The following is a 14,485-nucleotide window of genomic DNA, read 5'->3' as shown; positions in this document are numbered from 1 at the left end:
ACCGATCGTATTCATTCAGTCAATCGATCAATAGGGTGTGTGTTCATTCATTCAGCCGTATTGATTCGATCGATCATATTCATTCAGTCAATCGATCAATAGGGTGTGTGTTCATTCATTCAGCCGTATTGATTCGATCAATCGGATTCATTCAGCCAATCGATCAATAGGGTATGTGTTCATTCATTCAGCCGTATTGATTCGATCGATCGGATTCATTCAGTCAATCGATCAATAGGGTATGTGTTCATTCATTCAGCCGTATTGATTCGATCGATCGGATTCATTCAGTCAATCGATCAATAGGGTATGTGTTCATTCATTCAACCGTACTGATTCGATCAATCGGATTCATTCAGTCAGTCAATCAATAGGGCATGTGTTCATTCAGCCGTATTGATTAGACCAATCGGATTCATTCAGTCAATCGATCAATAGGGTATGTGTTCATTCAGCCGTATTGATTCGATCAATCATATTCATTCAGTCAATCGATCAATAGGGTATGTGTTCATTCATTCAGCCGTATTGATTCGATCGATCGTATTCATTCAGTCAATCGATCAATAGGGTATGTGTTCATTCATTCAACCGTATTGATTTGATCAATCGGATTCATTCAGTCAGTCGATCAATAGGGTATGTGTTCACTCATTCAGCCGTATTGATTCGATCAATCGGATTAATTCAGTCAATCGATCAATAGGGTATGTGTTCACTCATTCAGCCATATTGATTCGACCAATCGGATTCATTCAGTCAATCGATCAATAGGGTATGTGTTCATTCATTCAACCGTACTGATTCGATCAATCGGATTCATTCAGTCAGTCAATCAATAGGGCATGTGTTCATTCAGCCGTATTGATTAGACCAATCGGATTCATTCAGTCAATCGATCAATAGGGTATGTGTTCATTCAGCCATATTGATTCGATCAATCATATTCATTCAGCCAATCGATCAATAGGGTATGTGTTCATTCATTCAGCCGTATTGATTTGATCGATCGTATTCATTCAGTAAATCATTCAGTCAATCAATCAATAGGGTATGTGTTCATTCATTCAGCCGTATTGATTCGATCAATCGGATTCATTCAGTCAATCGATCAATAGGGTATGTGTTCATTCATTCAGCCGTATTGATTCGACCAATCGGATTCATTCAGTCAATTGATCAATAGGGTATGTGTTCATTCATTCAGCCATATTGATTCAATCAATCGGATTCAGTCAGTCGATCAATAAGGCATGTGTTCATTCATTCAGCCGTATTGATTCAATCAGTCGGATTTACTCAGTCAATCAATAGGGTGTTCTTTCATTCAGCCGTATTGATTCAATCAGTCGGATTTATTCAGTCAATCAATAGGGTGTTCGTTCATTCAGCCGTATTGATTCAATCAATCAGTCGGATTTATTCAGTCAATCAATAGGGTGTTCGTTCATTCAGCCGTATTGATTCAATCAATCAGTCGGATTTATTCAGTCAGTCAACAGGGTGTTCATTCAGCCATATTTATTCAGTCGGATTTATTCAATCAAACAATCAATAGGGTGTTTGTTCATTCATTCAGCCGTATTTATTCAATCAATCAGTCGGGTTTATTCAATCAATCAATAGGGTGTTCATTCATTCAGCCATATTGATTCAATCAATCAGTCGGATTTATTCAGTCAGTCAACAGGGTGTTCATTCAGCCATATTTATTCAGTCGGATTTATTCAATCAAACAATCAATAGAGTACTTGTTCATTCATTCAGCCGTATTTATTCAATCAGTCTAGAAGGGGGAGACAGATGACAAACATATAAACCAAATAAAATAAATAGAATAAATATGTACAAGTAAAATAGAGTAATAAATATGTACAAACTATATATATATATATATACAGTATATACCTGTATATATGTTTGTACATATTTATTACTCTATTTTACTTGTATATATCTATTCTATTTATTTTATTTTGTTAGTATGTTTGGTTTTGTTCTCTGTCTCCCCCTTTCAGACTGTGAGCCCACTGTTGGGTAGGGACTGTCTCTATATGTTGCCAACTTGTACTTCCCAAGCGCTTAGTACAGTGCTCTGCACATAGTAAGCGCTCAATAAATACGATTGATGATGATGATGTATATACAGGTGCTATGGGGAGGGGAAGGAAGTAAGGTGCGGGGGATGTCTTCTAGACTGTGAGCCCACTGTTGGGTAGGGACTGTCTCTATATGTTGCCAGCTTGTACTTCCCAAGTGCTTAGTACAGTGCTCTGCACACAGTAAGCGCTCTATAAATACGATTGATTGATTGATGTGGAAGAGGAGAGGAAGCACGTTGCGTCCTCCCCCCCCCGCGCATTCATTCATCCATTCATATTTGTGAGTGCTTACCGTGTGCAGAACACTGTACTAAACGCTTGGGAAGTACAGGTCGGCAACATATAGAGACGGCCCCTACCCGACAGCGGGCTCACAGTCTAGAAGGGGGAGACAGATGACAAAGCAAAACGTATAAACCAAATAAAATAAATAGAATAAATATGTACAAGTAAAATAGAGTAATAAATATGTACAAACCATATATATATATATATACACAAGTGCTATGGGAAGGGGAAGGAAGTAAGGTGGGGGGGATGTCTTCTAGACTGTGAGCCCACTGTTGGGTAGGGACTGTCTCTATATGTTGCCAGCTTGTACTTCCCAAGCGCTTGGTACAGTGCTCTGCACAGTAAGCGCTCAATAAATACGATTGATTGATTGATTGATGTGGAAGACAGGAAGCACGGTGTCATCCCCCCCGCCGGCGCACGTTGCGTCCCCCCCCAACCACCGCCGGCGCATTCATTCATTCATATTTGTGAGCGCTTACTGTGTGCAGAACACTGTACTAAACGCTTGGGAAGTACAGGTTGGCAACATATAGAGACGGCCCCTACCCAACAGCGGGCTCACAGTCTAGAAAGGGGAGACAGATGACAAAACAAAACTATGTACAAACTATATATATATATATATATATACATATACATACAGCGCTTAGAACAGTGCTCAGCGCTTAGAACAGTGCTTTGCACATAGTAAGCGCTTAATAAATGCCATTATTATTATATTATATACAGGTGCTATGGGGAGGGGAAGGAAGTAAGGTGGGGGGGAGATGTGGAAGAGGAGAGGAAGCACGTTGCGTCCTCTTCCCCCCCCCGCCGGCTTACGTCGTGTTCTCCCCCCCCGCCGACGCACGTTGCGTCCCCCCCCCGCCGACGCACGTTGCGTCCTCTCCCCCCCCCCCCCACCGCCGGCGCATTCATTCATTCATTCATATTTGTGAGCGCTTACTGTGTGCAGAACACTGTACTAAACGCTTGGGAAGTACAGGTCGGCAACATATAGAGACGGCCCCTACCCAACAGCGGGCTCACAGTCTAGAAGGGGGAGACAGAGAACAAAACAAAACTATGTACAAACTATATATATATATATATATATATATATATATATATATATATATATACATATAGCGCTTAGAACAGTGCTCAGGGCTTAGAACAGTGCTTTGCACATAGTAAGCGCTTAATAAATGCCATTATTATTATTAGTATATATAGGTGCTATGGGGAGGGGAAGGAAGTAAGGTGGGGGGGATGTGGAAGAGGAGAGGAAGCACGTTGCGTCCTCTCCCCCCCGACCCCCGCCGCCAGCGCGCACGTTGCGTCCTCCCCCCCCCCGCCGGCGCACGTTGCGTCCTCTCCCCCCCCGGCGCACGTTGCGTCCTCTCCCCCCCCCCGCCGGCGCACGTTGCGTCCTCCCCCCCGCCGGCGCACGTTGCGCCCTCTCCCCGCATTCATTCATATTTGTGAGCGCTTGCTGTGTGCAGAGCACTGTACTAAACGCTTGGGAAGTACAGGTTGGCAACATATAGAGACGGCCCCTACCCAACAGCGGGCTCACAGTCTAGAAGGGGGAGACAGATGACAAAACAAAACTAGGTACAAACTATATATATATCTATACATATATATACAGCGCTTAGAACAGTGCTTTGCACATAGTAAGCGCTTAATAAATGCCATTATTATTATTATTATATACAGGTGCTATGGGGAGGGGAAGGAAGTAAGGTGGGGGGGATGTGGAAGAGGAGAGGAAGCACGTTGCGTCCTCTCCCCCCCCACCCCCGCCGGCTTACGTCGTGTTCTCCCCCCCCCCGCCGACGCACGTTGCGTCCTCTCCCCCCCCGCCACCGCCGGCGCATTCATTCATTCATTCATATTTGTGAGCGCTTACTGTGTGCAGAACACTGTACTAAACGCTTGGGAAGTACAGGTCGGCAACATATAGAGACGGCCCCTACCCAACAGCGGGCTCACAGTCTAGAAGGGGGAGACAGATGACAAAACAAAACTATGTATAAACTATATATATATCTATACATATATATATATATATACAGCGCTTAGAACAGTGCTCAGCGCTTAGAACAGTGCTTTGCACATAGTAAGCGCTTAATAAATGCCATTATTATTATTAGTATATATAGGTGCTATGGGGAGGGGAAGGAAGTAAGGTGGGGGGGATGTGGAAGAGGAGAGGAAGCACGTTGCGTCCTCTCCCCCCCGACCCCCGCCGGCTTACGTCGTGTTCTCCCCCCCCGCCGGCGCACGTTGCGTCGCCCCCCCCCGCCGGCGCACGTTGCGTCCCCCCCGCCGTCGCACGTTGCGTCCTCCCCCCCCGCCGGCGCACGTTGCGTCCCCCCGCGCCTGCGCACGTTGCGTCCTCTCCCCCCCTCCTGACGCACGTTGCGTGCTCTCCCCCCCCGCCGACGCACGTTGCGTCCTCTCCCCCCCCTCCGACGCACGTTGCGTCCTCCCCCGCCCCCCCCGGGGGCCCGTGGAAGCGCGGCCCCGCGTCCGGACGTGCGCAGAGCGGGTGAGTGGTCGGCGCGCGTGCGCGCCCCCGAGGCCCGGGCCGCGCGCGCCCCCGAGGCGGCCTCTCCTCCCCCTCCCCCCACTGACCCCACGGGGGTCGTCAGCCCTCCGACCCCAACGATGCCAAGCTTAGAATAATAATAGTAATAATGGGGAGGGACCGTCTCTAGATGTTGCCAATTTGTCCTTCCCAAGCGCTTAGTACAGTGCTCTGCACACAGTAAGTGCTCAATAAATACGATTGATGATGATGAATAATGATGGTATTTATTAAGCGCTTGCCACGTGCCGAGTAATGATGGCCTTTATTAAGCGCTTACTCTGTGCAAAGCACCGTTCTAAGCGCTGGGGAGGTTACAAGGTGATCAGGTTGGCCCACGGGGAGCTCCCAGTCTTCATCCCCATTTGACAGATGAGGTCACTGAGGTGCGGAGAAGTGAAGCGACTTGCCCAAAGTCACACAGCTGACAGTTGGCAGAGCTGGGATTTGAACCCATGACCTCTGACTCCAAAGCCCGGGCTCTTTCCATTGAGCCACGCATGTATTAAGCACTTACTCTGCGCAAAACACTGTTCTAAGCGCTGGGGAGGTTACCAGGTGATCAGGTTGGCCCACGGGGGGCTCACAGTCTTCATCCCCATTTGACAGATGAGGGAACTGAGGCGCGGAGAAGTGAAGCGACTTGCCCAAAGGCACACAGCCGACAGTTGGCGGAGCCGGGATTCGAACCCATGATCTCTGACCCCAAAGCCCGGGCTCTTTCCACCGAGCCACGCTAAGCGCTGGGGAGGTTACAGGTGATCAGGTTGTCCCACATGGGGCTCACAGTCTTCACCCCACATTTTACAGATGAGGGAACTGAGACCCAGAGAAGTGAAGTGACTTGCCCAAAGTCACACAGCTGACAATTGGCGGAGCCTGGATTTGAACCCATGACCTCTGACTCCAAAGCCCGGACACCTTCCACTGAGTCACGCTGCTTCTCTGACTCCAAGTGTCTCAAACCCCTGACTCTGGGGGCCTCAGACCCCTGACTGTGGGTGTCTGAAGGCCTCTGATTCTGGTGTGTCAGGCCCCAGCCTCCACGTGTGTCAGGCCTCTGACTCAGAGTGTCTCAGGTCCCAGACTCCACTTATTGTCAGGTCTCTGACTTTACGGATATCAGGCTTGTGACTCTGAGTGTCTCAGGTGCCTGCCGCCTCTGTGTGTCTGAGAAGCCCACCTCTGGGTCTTGACTCTGGGTGCCTCAGACCCTTGACTCTGAGTGCCTCAGGCCCCTGACTTTGGGTATCTTTAGGTCCCTGACTCTGGGTGTCTTCAGGCCTCTGACTCTGGGTACCTCGGGCCCCTGACTCTCTGGTTGTCTTCAGGCCTTTGATTCTGGGGGCCTCAGACCTCTGACTCTGGATGTCTTCAGGCCTTTGACTCTGGGTGTCTTCAGGCCTTTGACTCTGGGGGCCTCAGACCTTTGACTCTGGGTGTCTTCAGGCCTTTGACTCTGGGGGCCTCAGACCCCTGACTCTGGGTGTCTCAGACCCTTGACTCTGGGTACCAAAGGCCCCTGACTTTGGGTGTCTTCAGGTCCCTGACTCTGGGTGTCCTCAGGGCTCTGACTCTGGGTGTCTTCAGACCCCTGACTCTGGGGGCCTCAGACCCCTGACTCTGGGTGTCTTCAGGCCTCTGACTCTGGGTGTCTCAGACCCTTGACTCTGGGTGTCTCAGACCCTTGACTCTGGGTGTCCTCAGGCCTCTGACTCTGGGTGTCTCAGACCCTTGACTCTGGGTGTCCTCAGGCCTCTGACTCTAGGTGTCCCCAGGCCACTGACTCTGGGTGCCTCAGACCCCTGACTCTGGGTGCCTCAGACCCCTGACTCTGGGTGTCTCAGACCCTTGACTCTGGGTACCTCAGACCCTTGACTCTGGGTACCTCAGGCCCCTGACTTTGGGTGTCTTCAGGTCCCTGACTCTGGGTGTCCTCAGGCCTCTGACTCTGGGTGTCTTCAGACCCCTGACTCTGGGGGCCTCAGACCCCTGACTCTGGGTGTCTTCAGGCCTCTGACTCTGGGTCTCAGACCCTTGACTCTGGGTGTCTCAGACCCTTGACTCTGGGTGTCCTCAGGCCTCTGACTCTGGGTGTCTCAGACCCTTGACTCTGGGTTTCTCAGACCCTTAACTCTGGGTGTCTCAGACCCTTGACTCTGGGTGTCCTCAGACCTCTGACTCTAGGTGTCCCCAGGCCACTGACTCTGGGTGTCTCAGACCCTTGACTCTGGGTACCTCAGACCCTTGACTCTGGGTACCTCAGGCCCCTGACTTTGGGTGTCTTCAGGTCCCTGACTCTGGGTGTCCTCAGGCCTCTGACTCTGGGTGTCTTCAGACCCCTGACTCCGGGGGCCTCAGACCCCTGACTCTGGATGTCTTCAGGCCTCTGACTCTGGGTGTCTCAGACCCTTGACTCTGGGTGTCTCAGACCCTTGACTCTGGGTGTCTCAGACCCTTGACTCTGGGTGCCTCAAATCCTTGACTCTGGGTACCTCAGGCCCCTGACTTTGGGTGTCTTCAGGTCCCTGACTCTGGGTGTCTTCAGGCCTCTGACTCTGGGGGCCTCAGACCCCTGACTCTGGGGGCCTCAGACCCCTGACTCTGGGTGTCTCCGACCCTTGACTCTGGGTGTCCTCAGGCAATATTCGTATTTACTGAAGGCTTGCTGTGAGTGGAGCACTGTACTAAGCACTTGAAAGAGTTATGAGAAGCAGCGTGGCTCAGTGGAAAGAGCACGGGCTTGGGAGTCAGAGGTCATGGGTTCAAATCCCAACTCCACCAATTGTCAGCTGCATGACTCTGGGCAAGTCACTTAACTTCTCTGTGCCTGTTACCTCATCTGTAAAATGGGGATTAAGACTGTGAGCCCCCCATGGGACAACCTGATCACCTTGTATCCTCCCCAGCACTTAGAATGGTGCTTTGCACATAGTAAGTGCTTAATAAATGCCATTATTATTATTATTATTATTATTACTTGGTTCCCTGCCCACAACCAGCTGAATGTGCTATTGGGTGGGGGGGGGTGGTTTTGTAGTAGAGGTCCAGAAATTTTATTATTTTTGTTGTTGTTGTTGTTTTTCAATGTGACTAGTGGAAACCAACGTATGGCTAAATGTGCCTAGAAGGGTTGAGGCAACTGGGGAAAGACAGGCTTGTGGAAGGGACATTGATGGCTAAATGTGTCTAGAAGGGTTGAGGCGACTGCGGAAAGACAGGCTTGTGGAAGGGACGTTGTGCATTTGGCAGAGGTAAATAGTTCAAACCTGATGCCTTAGTTTATTATGGAGGCGGAAAGGTTGGCATTGTCAGGACAGAACCTAGTGATCACTGGGGTGAACTAGCAGTTAATGATGGGCCTGAATCATGAGAGAGAGAGAGATTGATTGATTGATTCTGAATGAGGTCTTTCCCGCTATGATTAAGAATTTCGGAGGGTGCCGAATAAGGACGGAGAAATGGGCAGGTGTCAAGAGCAGTCTGACCTAGTGGAAAGAACACAGTCCTGAGAATGTGGGGACCCGGGTTCTAATCCCAACTCCACCGCTTGCCTGCTGTTGACTTTGAGCGAGTCGCTTTGCTTTTCTGTGCGTCAGTTTCCCCATTTGTAAAATGGGGAACTCAGTTCCTGTTTCCCTGCCTATTTAGCCGGGAGCCCCATACAGGACAGGAACTGTGTCCAGACCGATGATCTCTGCTTGGCACATAGTAAGCGCCTAACAAATACAATCGTTCTTATTATATCTACCTCAGGGCTTAGCACCTGGAAAGTGCTTCACACGTTTCTCAGTGATTATTATTTATAGAAAATCAGATGCTCCAGGGACAGACCTAACATTTGAAATCAGTCATGGGCAGTGCCCGGGTACTAGATGGTGGTTTGGGTTTAACCTTGGTTCGGCCACTGATGCATTGAAATCCTCCTTCAGACCGTTTTTTAGCAAGTACTCTAGAGTGGCCTAGTGGATAGAGCATGGGCTAGGGAGTTAGAGGACCTGGGTTCCAATCCTGGCTCCGCCATTTGGGCAAGTCACTTCACTTCCTATGGGCCTCAGTTTCCTCATATGGAGAATGGGGATTAATAATAATAATAATGATAGCGTTTATTAAGCGCTTACTATGTGCCAAGTACTGTTCTAAGCGCCGGGAGGCTACAAGGTGATCAGGTTGTCCCACGGGGGGCTCACGGTCTTCATCCCCATTTTACAGATGAGGGAACTGAGGCCCAGAGAAGTGAAGTGACTCGCCCAAAGCCACACAGCTGGCAATTGGCAGAGCCGGGATTCGAACCCACGACCTCTGACTCCCAAGCCCGGGCTGTTGCCACTGAGCCACGCTGCTTCTCTTTGATGCTGATGGATTTGATTTGATTCTCTTTGATTTGATTTTAAGACTTCGAGCCCCAGGTGGGACAGGGACTGTCCAACCCGATTATCTTGTATTCATTCAGTTGTATTTATTGAGCACTTACTATGTGCCGGGCACTGTACTAAGCGCTTGGGAGAGTACGATATGACAGTAAACACATTTCCTACATACCACAGTGAGCTTACAGTGTCTACCCCAGCGCTTGATACGGTGTCTGGCTTGTAATAAGAATTTAACAAATACCACAATTATTATTACTACTCTGTGCCAAACACCAGCCTGGGAGAGGAAGCAATAAGGTGACAGCCTGAGAGTAGCTTATAAAGAGCACAGGATGGGGGCCGCTTTTCTACAGAAGGAGCATGGCACAGTGGCTTGAGCCTTCTGGGAGTCAGAAGGCCACGGGTTCTAATCCTGCCTCCACCACTTGTCTGCTGGGTGACCTTGGGTGAGTCACTTCACTTCTCTGGGCCTCAGTTACCTCATCTGGAAAATGAGCTTTGAGACTGTTGACGGGGAACTCAATTTGTTTATATCCACCCCAGCTCTTAGTACAGTGCCTGGCACATAGTAAGCGCTCAACAAACGCCATCATTATTGATATTCCCCCACACAGTTGGCCGAAGCCGAAAAGTTTTTAAGCGTGCTTAGGAACTTAGTTAATAAAAAGCGAGGAAGGAAGTTTTGGGGGGTGATTCTTCCTCGACGGAGTCAAAAAGAAGTTTTAGAAATCTTGAAACCTTAAGGGCCGATCGTTTTGATTGAATGCTTTCTAGGTCTAAGAATGAGTCTAATTTTCTTTTCGTGGAAAGAAGAGGCTTCTTAGGGAACGATAAAAGTCTTCTGAACGATCTTGTCAATTGGATTGAGTATTATAGTTTGGCAATCATATTATGTTTGTGCTGAATTCACAAGAAAAAAACACCCAAACCTTAAAATGGTACATTCATAGCTTTAATTAAAAAAAAAAACTGGTGCTCACTAATGTTATTTCCTCAAGGAATTTCAGTGCGGCAGGTGTCCCAGCCTTTCCTAACCTATTCGCTCGTTAAAGAATTTCCTACTTTGCCTCCACAGTGATTATGTAGTTTATACTGCAGAAAGCAGAGTGCGTAAAATATTCACCTTCGCGTCTTCTTCATTCAAATCTGATTTTTAAAAATCTGCAGTACACAAAAAAGGGCAAACAACTTTGAATTAAATATTCGCCTCTGTGGAGGACTGAAGGGATTGGGGAAATGAGATTTTTGTTGGATTTCTCAAGTTAGTTGTCTGTTGATCATTTGTGGGGGGTTTTCTTTATTTGGCGCATGGCAGCTTCTGTTAGTGGTAGAAGATGAAAGGAAGACGGTGATAGCAGATTATTAACTGAAAGGAGATGGCAGCGGCCCTTGGAAATCAGATGTGCCGGAAAAGAGTGTCAAAGATGGTGGAAGAAGGAGGAAATCAGAAAAAGTGGAACCAAGATGGACTGGAAGTTTAGATGCAAATAATAATAATAATGATGGCATTTGTTAAGCACTTACTATGTGCAAAGCACTGCTCTAAGCGCTGGGGAGGATGCAGAGTGATCAGGTTGTCCCACGTGGGGCTCACAGTCTTAATCCCCATTTTACAGGTGAGGGAACTGAGGCGCAGAGAATAATAATAATAATAATAATGACATTTATTAAGCGCTTCCTATGTGCAAAGCACTGTTCTAAGCGCTGGGGAGTTTACAAGGTGATCAGGTTGTCCCATGGGGGGGGCTCACAGTCTTAATCCCCATTTTCCAGATGAGGGAACTGAGGCGCAGAGAAGTGAAGTGACTTGCCCAAAGTCACACAGCTGACAAGTGGCGGAGCCAGGATTTGAACCGACGACCTCTGACTCCAAAGCCCGGGCTCTTTCCACTGAGCCACGCTTTTTTAAATTCTTTTTATTTCTTCACCTGAAGCCTGGTCCAAAAGTCATTTTTGCCAAGAACCATGAAATCAACCACTCATTTGCCACCTCGCCACGTCCATGATCCCTGTAGCACTTAGGCTTGTATCTTTATACAGCATGGCCTAATGGTTAGAGCCCTAGCTTGGGAGTCAGAAGGTCTTGGGTTCTAATCCCGGTTCCGCCACTTGACTGCTGTGTGACCCTGGGACAATTTTATTTATCTGTACTGATGTCTGTCTCCTGCCTCTAGACCGCAAGCTCGTTGTGGGCAGGGAATGTGACTGTTTATTATTGAATTGTGCTTTCCCAAGCGCTTAGTACGGTGCTGTGCACACAGTAAGCGTACAATAAATGACTGAATGAATGAGTGAACATTGGGCAAGTCACCTCACTTCTCTGTGCCACAGTTCCCTCATCTGTAAAATGGGGATTAAGACCGTGAGCCAATGTGGGACAGGGACTGTGTCCGACCTGATTTGCTTGTATTCACCCCGGTACTTGGAAAATTGTGTCTGCTGTATGACCTTGGCCAAGTCCTCTAACTTCTCTGGGCCCCAGTTCCCTCATCTGCAAAATGGGGGTGAAGAGTGTGAGCCCCATGAGGGACAGGGACTGTGTCCACGCTGATTAACTTCTATCTTTCCGCAGTGCTTAGAACTGAGCTTGGCACATAACAATAATAATAATGATGGTATTTGTTAAGCGCTTACTATGTGCCAAGCACTGTTCTAAGCGCTGGGGTAGATACAAGGTAATCAGGTTGTCCCACGTGGGGCTCAAGTAAGCGCCTCACAAGTACCATAATAACAATTATTATTATCGCACATAGTAAGTGCTTAACAAATACCAGACTGTGAGCCTGCTGTTGTGTAGAGACCGTCTCTATATGTTGCCAACTTGGACTTCCCAAGCGCTTAGTACAGTGCTCTGCACACAGTAAGTGCTCAATAAATACGATTGAATGAATTACCCATGGGTTTTAGGGTGTTTGTCAAGGTGAACTCCCACTTGTCACTGCAGGGTCTGGAGACCCTTGGACCTGGATTCTCCTATGGCCTGGAGGGCCCCACTATAATAATAATAATAATAATAATAATGGCATTTTGTTAAGTGCTTACTATGTGCCAAGCACTGTTCTAAGCGCTGGGGCGGTTACAAGGTGATCAGGTTGTCCCCCGTGAGGCTCACGCTCTTCACCCCCATTTTACAGGTGAAGGAACTGAGGCACAGAGAAGTGAAGTGACTTGCCCAAAGTCACACAGCCGACAAGTGGCGGAGCCGGGATTAGAATGGTTCCCCCGGCATCTGCCGTTTGAATTTGGTGGGGAAAGTGAATACAGTCCTTCACTTGGCACAGTAGTAAGTGCGTGACTGTGTTAAACGGCGGTTTGATTTGAGTGACTTGTGGCAATGGGCGGATTTAAAAACGTTTTCAGGGGAAAAGGCTTGAAAGCAAGAATCAGAGATGGTTCATTAAAAAGTCCGGCGCCAGTGATAAAGGAGTCAGGAGGTTCAGCTTACATTTGCAATTTCGGAAAACGCCGTAACTATACATCAAAAGAGAAAGCGGAGAAAGCATTACCTTCCGATTCAGTATTGGAAATTTTTAATAAGGTACAGATCTGCGAACAACAGAATTTTCCAATCTTGACAACTTGGATACTGAAAACACTGCAACATTTCTGGGCAATTGCGTACAGCTTTTAAATAGGCCCAATATTTTATTGCCCTGCTCTATTAAATATAATTTATCACTGACTTTATTGCACCTATTAATCTAGAAGGGACTCTGAAAATTGGAAAGGAGAGCTGGACCCAGTAGCTTTCTGGGAAAAGTTAAATGACTGAACTCTAGACCCGTTCTTTGTAGTCCCGTGCTCAGATCTAGTATTTTGTCAGTAAGCACAAACTGAAACAGTACATCATTTCGTTGTTGGTTGGGGGATGGTTTGCTGAATACAGGGTCGGGTTTTATAATATCTCCCTGTCATAATAAGTACTATGGCTTAGTAGAGTGCTCCGCACACAGTAAGCGCTCAATAAATACGAATGAATGAATGAAATGCATGCCGTAAACCCCTTGGGCGCTTATCTGAAATAGCTATGCAAGGCAAGCGCTACTTGGGGAGGAAACGTCCTCTCCCAAATGCTTAGCATAGTGCTTTGCACCAAGTAAGTACTCCATAAATACCACTGAGGATGATGCTTGCTCTATCTGAGAGAGTGTATACATCTGATGGGGTACTGCTTTCTGATTGAAAGTCAAGAGGCAAGCTAGTCTTTGGTTTTGCAGCAGGGTGCATTGGATATCACCAGGAGACAGCCTCGCTAAATTCTGGTAATTTGAGCTTGACAAAGGTCAGCCCTCTGAGTCCCCCCCTTTTAAAAATATTGGAAGGAATCGTCTTCACTTTCCTTCCGATAAAGCGTGCGCGTTCCATCGAAAAATCCCCCGTACATAGTGTGACTTTTTATACTCCGAAAAATTGTCTTTATTCGATCGCGTGGCTAGTTTGCCGTACTAAAATTTTTTAACAATCAATCAATCAATCGTACTGAGCGCTTACTGTGCGCAGAGCACTGTACTAGACGCTTGGGAAGTACAAGTTGGCAACATAACAGTCTCTACCCAACAGTGGGCTCACAGTCTAAAAGACTTAACAGCAAAGAAAAATCCGAAACAAGTCTTCCGATCACTTCCGTGGTATCTTGTGCTTTAGGGAGAATATTTTCAGATGATCACGATTGGAGTGAAAAGATTCTGGATAAGGTTGCATTATGATGTGAGTGGGAATCAATGAAAGTGGACACCGTAGTAATTTGCTTCTACTAATTCAGTGAACAGAGCGTACATCGGTTCCAAACCAATTAATACAGTATGGTAGATTTCCCTTCCGGACCCCCATCCCACTCAAGACACAATGCTGATTTGAGCTCTGTTCGGATCACGGTCTAGGAGCCGGCCTTCCAAGGAACTGTAGGCTCAAGAATCAGTCAATCAGTGGTATTTATTGAGCGCCTGCTGTGTGCAGAGCACTGTACTAAGCGCTTGGGAGAGGACAATACAACAGAATTAGCAGATACATTCGCTGCCCACTGAGCTTACAGCGTAGACACGAATAATGGTAGCTCCCGCGGACAGAACTGCCGAGCGTGACCTATTCCTGTGGTTAGCATTAGCATTCCCATTTCTCCATGGGGAGCAGCATAAAGGAGT

General features: G+C 47.6%; 1 protein-coding gene across 2 annotated transcripts in view; it reads left to right on the top strand.

Moving 5' to 3' along the window:
• Positions 1-4,913: 4,913 nt before the first annotated feature.
• The window catches only part of ASB3 (ankyrin repeat and SOCS box containing 3), a 90,590-nt gene continuing 81,018 nt past the window's right edge, over positions 4,914-14,485 (top strand). The window contains exon 1 of one of the 2 annotated variants that reach the window (XM_038751109.1): positions 4,914-4,932. The gene's annotated coding sequence lies outside the window, so the exon portion shown is untranslated. The remainder of the gene's footprint in view (positions 4,933-14,485) is intronic. The other variant, XM_038751106.1, reaches the window with a different exon arrangement.

Source organism: Tachyglossus aculeatus, chromosome 9 (genome assembly GCF_015852505.1).
Source record: "Tachyglossus aculeatus isolate mTacAcu1 chromosome 9, mTacAcu1.pri, whole genome shotgun sequence".
NCBI lineage: Eukaryota > Metazoa > Chordata > Mammalia > Monotremata > Tachyglossidae > Tachyglossus > Tachyglossus aculeatus.
The sequence above is the reverse complement of the archived record's forward strand: the minus strand, read 5'-3'. Positions and strand labels throughout refer to the sequence as shown.